We start from the raw sequence: 7,976 nt of genomic DNA, 5'->3' as shown, positions 1-7,976 counted from the left end.
CGGAAAGCGGAAAAATCGCTAAACACCCCAAAACACGATGTAATGTGCAAAACGATATCGGACTAATTAGTTAATACCGAACCATAAACCACAGTACCTACTTTCTTTGTTTATCCTACCTACCCCAAGCCCCGTTACAACCCATAAGTCCTCTAAAAGTGTGTGTTGTTGATATTGTGGAATTATGTGAGAATGTTTACAAAACAAAGAGTTGATATGTATGCCTTGATGAGCGAGTGAAACACTTAACCCTGAGAGAAGTTGTGAGAGTGTGATTGAGCTTGCAGGTAAAAGAATGTGTCAGCATTGAAGTACAACGAAAGTTCGGGGAGGGGGATCGAACACTTTGACACGAAGTAATTATCAAGTGTGGAAGCATCCGTTGTGTTGTGGAGAATAAGAAAGATTCATAGGTGCCCGCTTGTTTTCTCGTCCATCACTTGAGGACAAGTAATGAGCTAAGTTTGGGGTTGTGATCGGCCACCAATTTCACCTTGTTTCTGTGTTCTGATCAATGGAAAAACACTTCATCCGGTGGTAATTTAAGTCATTTTAGTCTTGTTCTTGTTAGTTTAGTTTAGTTTCATATTTGAGTTTGATGTGTTATCTTTGCTAGTTTTTGTTGGTTTTTCCCTTGCTTTTGATCTTGTACTGGTAGTGTTTAAGTGTTGCAGGAACAGGGCATGATTTGAGTCAAGGAAAGGTGGTTTTTGGCAAGTCAGAGATGTGACACGGTCACCCGTGTCGTGTGACACGGCCGTGTCACACTTGCTAAAGGAAAACATTGCAAAATCTTGGAAGCACTAAGTCAGGGGTCTGACACGGCCACCCGTGTCCCATGACACGGCCGTGTCAGGCATGCTGAAGGAGATTGATTTTGAAAGCTTGGATTCAAGAAGACAGGGGTCTGACACGGCCACCCGTGTCCCATGACACGGCCGTGTCAGACATGTGCGCAGAAAAAATCTGATTTTTAAATCATGAAAGTTGCCACTTAAGTGAGGGTATTATAGACCTTTCGTATGAGAATATTTGCTGTGAGGTATTTAGTGACTGTTTGGAAAGAAGAAAATCACTTTTTGACGGTCGAAGAACGTGAAAATAGAGATTGAGAGCATTAGGGCTTGGAGCGAAGACATCTTCAAGAGCATCCGCGATTGAAGATCAATTCCGATTCAACTACTTGTAATGTCTTCATCTTTATTCATTGTTATCTTGCCTATTGCCATGAGTAACTAAACCTTTTACTTGTTAGGATTGATGTCCCTGAATCATGTGATGTAATGACTATAATTTACCGTTAATTTGCGGATTATCTTTATGAAATTCAGTTTATGATTAAAAGTACTTATTGCTTCTTTATATTGGAAAATATATGTGATGATTTACGGTTAAGGTTTTGTTGGAAAACTACCTCAACGCTTTTTAATCATAACGTTATAACTATGAATCACTTAGGAATAAGGATTAATGTGTAGCGACCTAATTATCCGGGCTATGTTCTTTTTAGAATCTTGAGGTAAAACTATCTTGTTAAGGAATTGAAAGAGGGTTTTAATCTCAAGAAGTTTTCACTAAGGAATTAGGGAAAATCAATGTTTGGTGTCGGTATTGAGAATTTCTAAAGTTAATCTGTTAAGTGGTGATTATTTCATTGCAGAGCGATTCATACATCAGTCCTGACTTGTGTTCCCATATTTTCATTGAATCAAACTATTTTAACTCTTTCGCTTTGCATAAGTTGTTATTTAAATTAAACATAAAAACCAAATACCCCGATGACTTTTTATTCAATTGCACTGTTCTGAAACATATAATTCCTACGCAGTCCGCGAGTTCGATACTTGGGAATTTACTCTCTTATTACTACATCGGTAAACAAATAGTACACTTGCTATTTTACCGGTCACCTTACTATGATTGAGCACATTGGTCGGTTTGAAGGAACCAAAGTCAGTTTATGTAGTTTGTCTTGAATTGTTTGCTTCTTTCTATTTTCTTCATTTGATCATCTAATCCACGGGTATCATTTTACGAAAGACACAACTCAGACCCAAATGGTATATAGTTTTAAATGATCCATTTTGCTTTATACCGTTTTTTGTATTCGACTACTTTGATACATTAATTATATGTCAACCCTTTTGTAACTTGGTTATGCATTTTATGTGTATAGCAAATTCAAAACTTTGGGGAACCCTTCTTCTTGGTCATACCCTAATGTTTTGGTTGTTCCTTTTCATCCTGATCTTCAAGCTACAGTTCCATCGACGAGTCTGAAGTTGAAGTTGTTTCTAAAGTTCGTAAGACTCCGACGGTTAAATTTTCAAATGAGTGTCAAACTTTTGAACCGGTAGAGGAATTGCTATCACCTGAAGCCTCCTTTGACCTTCGTCAACCGCAGGTAACTAAAGTTGAGTCACTGCAAGACTACTCTCCCGGTGAGTGTTCGATTCTTCGTATCTCTAATTATAAACAATGTTTTTGACATTTTGAACTATTAGCTCTATCTACATAATGTGGTGTGTTGGTTATAATAGTCCACATTGCATTTTTATGACAAAAATTCGTAATAAATTCATGAGATAATGAAGTGTTAGAAGATGTTGGAGTGTCTCAGGAAGCAGAATTGTTGTTCGTACTGATTTGCATATAATGAATCTAATTCCATAGGATACCATAAAGTCTCCACCTTCTGAGGTAAAAATAATGAAGCAGGCCACAATGATAAGTATAGGCGTGACGACGTTATTTTACATGCTTTGCGGCGGTATGGGTTATGTTGCATTTGGTGACACATCACCAGGAAACTTACTCACTGGATTTGGTTTCTATAATCCATATTGGCTCATTAATATTGTTAATGCTGCTATCATAATTCATCTCATGGGAGCATACGAAGTTTACGTGCAACCCTTATTTGCTTTCGTCGAGAAAATAATAGTAAAAATATGGCCTAAAATAGACAAGGAATACATACTTACACTTCCCGGTTTTCGTCCTTACCATCTAAACCCATTTATATTAATTTGGAGGACTATATTTGTGATCACAACAACAGTTATATCAATGTATATTTTTAATCGGAATATTTCCAGAAAATTCATACTAATTTGTATTATTCTTTTCACAGATTGGGGCAGACTTTATTGGAAAATTCATACTGATCTATGCAGCAACAATAGGACCAATAGTGAACAACAAATACAATGGAGCATAAACACTTATAGGAACTGCAACTTGTGCTGCTTTATCAATCATGTTCATTATTCTCTCAATCGGTCATATCTCAGGTGCACATCTTAATTCATCACTCACCATTACAATTTACAGCGTTTCGCCATCTCAATCCATCATTCACATTCATTTGATTTATAGGCTGAATTAGCTGAATGGTTGGAAAGAGATGGTTTCAAATCCATCCTTGATGTTGTTGGTGCATAAAATTTGTCCATGTCGTTTGACAGAAGTTTATGGACGAATAAGTTTTTTTCTTACCTTCTCACAAAATCAGAATCTACTAGAATTTCTACCATTGGGGCATTGGATATGCAACGATCATCATCAGCATCATCAACATCTTTAAAGGGTTCGATGCATTGGAGGTGTCTGCAGGAAACAGTTACGATAACTGGAAGCACGCGTACACCGACATTATTGCAGCATTGGGTGACATTGCGGTAGTTTTAGAAGCTTACACTTGGATCATTGAGATTGAAGATGTACATTAGAATCTGAGATTGAAGCTGCACATGGATCTCTATGTAGCATAATTTGTACTCAGCCTAGAAGAATATCTGCAATATATGTTTCTGAAAGAGTTGCGGCATCCATGAGTAGTCTTAGGCTTGGTTTAAATGTTACATTGTCACTGGAGTAAACCTTATATAGTGGTGTGAAAATTTTCATCTCTTTTATTTTCTCATTCTTTGCTGTGTAATGACTATTTATGCTTCTGCAGGTTTTTATTCTGGTATGACAAATTTTGATTTTCTGATGCTACAAATTTTTATGCTACTGACAAATTTTTATTCTACAAGTACAACTTTTAGAGCCAATATATGACAATTTTTGTTCAAATATGTAAACTATTTATAGTACTGGTATGACATAATTTATAGTTTAGAAGTTACAAATAAAAGTATTTAAAATTTATGGTACTGGATTACTACTTAGAATTGAAAGATAAATATAACTTAGAGTTTATGGTTATTAACATTATAAATATATCTATGTATATGTAATATGACTTTTTTTATGAACGTATGTGTACAGCATATTTAAACTTTTGTACTGAGATTTATATTGTTCTACTCATGGTTTTAAATTGCGGTTGCGGCTGCGGATGCGGTTGCGGATGTTGCGATTGCGGTCATTGCGCTTGTTGCGATGCGCTTTGCGGCCATTGCGTCGTGAATTTTTAAAAGGAAGTGTTTGAAATATTATATTGAAAAACACTTAATGTTATGTTTTTTCGTTATATAAGAAGTAAATTGAGTTTTAAAATTCTAATATAATGATTTTTGATGAGAATACTTAAAAAAACATAATTAAAATTGTCCGATGGGGTTCCTAATATATCCGGAGGCGAGATTTCAAAATCACACCGCAATTGCGGTCCGATGCGGTTGCGGAGGCAACCGCATCCGCAATATTGCGGGTACAATTGCGGTTGCGGACCGCAATTTAAAACCATGGTTCTACTTCTATCATTTTCAGAATTTAATACAAAACGGTCCCTTCTTTTCAAGAGTTTGAAAAACTATAACCCACACAAAGAAGCATATGCATTGTTGACTTGGTTAGATTTCACCAACAAATTGGACTAATTTATTTTCTTAATTACTTTTAATTTTACCCACATGTTTAGTTCTATTTCTCTCTATGTTTATTTTTTACAAAGATTAGTTTGTCTCTTCTTCTTTGACAAATTTAACTTTTTTATACCAAAGTTCAATATCTCTTTTTAAAAAATGGGTTAGATATTCATAGCATTCTACATTTAGTCCTCCTTCACTATTAATGTTGATTTCATGACAACCACCAGAAGTTGGAGCTAAGTTTAGTGGAAGATTTGAAATGAAATTTAGAATCTTTTGGATTTTTTAGAGAGTGTTTCTGGAAAATTTATCTCATACTTTAAGAAAGAATGTGACTCTCTGATAACTAGGTGCTTGATTGAAATTAGAGATTGAATTTTTAGGTGTGTTTGAATGAATTTAATTTGATGGTTTTATATGAAGTTCCACTTAGAGGGTTTTTTATTTATATGATTATAGTTTTTTTTTTTTAAATTTCTTTAGGAAAAGTTTATTCGGGACATATAGTATCACACGCGCATATATATATATATATATATATATATATATATATATATATATATATATATATATATATATATATATATATATATATATATATATATATATATATATATTAATATTAGCGAAAACATTAAGTTACTAATCAAAATATTAAATATTAACGGGAACATGAAGTTACTTAAAAAAATATTGAATATTAACAGGAACATGAAGTTACTGATCAAAATATTAATATTGACGGAAACATGAAATTACTTATCAAAATATTGAATAATAACAGGAACATGAAATTACTTATCATTTTATAAGTTATAATCCATACATTTTCTTTACACATATCATTTCTCAATGAAACATCTACATTTATTAAATGCATCCTTAGATATATTATTCAATCTAAAATAATATAAACTTTATTTTCTTAATTATTTTTCAAGTTCAATATTCAATTTTTTTAATATTAGTATTTTTATAACTTTTTCTCATTTAACCCAAATATAATCCTTTATTAATACCTTTTATTTTCCTCAATCCATTTGCGCAAAAACGACTGATATCTTTGTTTTGATTATTTATGTTACTAATATCTTTTCTTTTTTTTAAATTTAAGATGCAATATTTTTTAAAATTGCGCGTAACACAGCGGTACAATGCAATTGTTTCACATAAAGTTAATGATAAAACTATTAAATTTTAACGAGAACATGAAGTTATTGCTCAAACTATTGAATATTAACGGGAACATGAAGTTACTATTTAAAATATTGAATATTAACGTGAACATGAAGATATTGATTAAAATATTGAATATTAACGGAAATATTAAATTATTAATCAAAATAAACTCAAAATAAATAACTCAGTCTTATTCACTATTACTTCACAATACCTTTACCTTTACCTAACTTATAATCTTTTCCTAACATTTCTAATTTCCCTAAATCCAATTGCGCGGAAACGACGGGTACCCGTGCGAACGCACGGGTAAGACACTAGTTTTTTGTTACGTGTAGATACATAACCGGATGAAAAGAAAATTTGAAAGTTTAACACATATGGCTATATATAATCCACCTCCCCTTTTGTTTGTGGCTGCTATTTTTGTTTATATAAAATTTTGTTGTTACTATCATTCATATAAGATTAGGAATAGTGTAGATATTTTAATAAGGGTAATTTAAGTTAGATTTTTTAGTTTAAAAAATATATTACGATAAAACAAAAGAAGCATGTTGGTTTATCACTAGTTATTTGATTAATAAATAGAAAACACAAATATTAGGATTTAGATATCAAAAATACAAAAATGTTTTCTTTAATTTTACTTATACCTTCTTAGGATTTAAGTGTAATTTTCATATTTCTTTTGATTCTTGTTTATATTCTTGACATTTTAAATCCTACATCATTATTTATATATATATATGAGGAGGGATCAAATTACACCCGAAGAGTTACACCACGAGTTACACTCGTTCAATAACTACATCTCGAATTAATATTTTTTAAATTCAACCGTTGGATTGAAACATAATATCATATAGATCATACCTATAAAGTTTGAGCTTAATCTATAATGATTTACTATATCATCAAGATATCCAAAGATTAACGTTAAAATGAGCTTTCATATAACGTTAATCTTGATGATATAGTAAATCATTATAGATTAAGCTCAAACTTTATAGGTATGATCTATATGATATTATGTTTCAATCCAACGGTTGAATTTAAAAAATATTAATTCGAGATGTAGCTTTTGAACGAGTGTAACTCGTGGTGTAACTCTTCGGGTGTAATTTGATCCCTCCTCTATATGTATATATATATATATATATATATATATATATATATATATATATATATATATATATATATATATATATATATATATATATATATATATATATATATATATATATATATATATATATATATATATATTTATATATATTAACATTTTCTTTTTTTGCGAGGTACTACCATCGTGAGCATTGGACTGTTTTGCATACGTGGATTAATCCAACGTTTCAGAGCCTACAGTCCAATGGTGGACCTTCAAGAGTCGACCACACCTGATTCGAACATCCAGGTTTTATTTATTTATTTATTTATCGATTGTCTTAAGTTAATTCTTTATTTTTAGCCATTAATTGTATTTAGGTTTTTTTTATAATTAGAGTTAGAGTCCCTTTTGACTAATTAGTTTAGCATTAGGTTGATTTTTATATAATAATTTAATTAGTTTTAATTATAATAATAATTAGTTTTAATTTTTATTAGGATAAATTAATTAATAATTAGAATTAGTTTTTTAATTAGTTAATTTTAAATTAGATATTAGGTTAAACAATTTAGATTAACTATTTTAGGTTTTAATTATAATTATTAATTTTAGGTTTAATCACCTACCTTTGCCCTTAACCCTGAAAAATCATTGTTTGGTAGATGTTGCTCATTAACTGTAAGTATAGGTTTACCTTTTTGTAATCAAACATTGAATTTCTTCAAACGCGCATTCTCCTCTCATCTCATATCCCCTTGAATGTCGCATGCCTTTAATTTTAATTATCTATTTTATATTTTATTTTAATATTCGCATTTATTTTATTTTATTTTATTTAAATTATCTGCCTTTATTTAATTTTTGCT

At 31.1% G+C, this 7,976-nt stretch overlaps 1 long non-coding RNA gene across 1 annotated transcript; it reads left to right on the top strand.

Moving 5' to 3' along the window:
• Positions 1 to 2,092: 2,092 nt before the first annotated feature.
• LOC131656669 (uncharacterized) lies at positions 2,093 to 3,990 on the top strand. The gene is made up of 3 exons (XR_009300238.1): positions 2,093 to 2,441; positions 3,134 to 3,293; positions 3,379 to 3,990. It is a non-coding gene; the product is annotated as an uncharacterized LOC131656669 (long non-coding RNA).
• Positions 3,991 to 7,976: the final 3,986 nt, after the last annotated feature.

Source organism: Vicia villosa, linkage group LG3 (assembly GCF_029867415.1).
Source record: "Vicia villosa cultivar HV-30 ecotype Madison, WI linkage group LG3, Vvil1.0, whole genome shotgun sequence".
Classification (NCBI taxonomy): domain Eukaryota; kingdom Viridiplantae; phylum Streptophyta; class Magnoliopsida; order Fabales; family Fabaceae; genus Vicia; species Vicia villosa.
The sequence above is the reverse complement of the archived record's forward strand: the minus strand, read 5'-3'. Positions and strand labels throughout refer to the sequence as shown.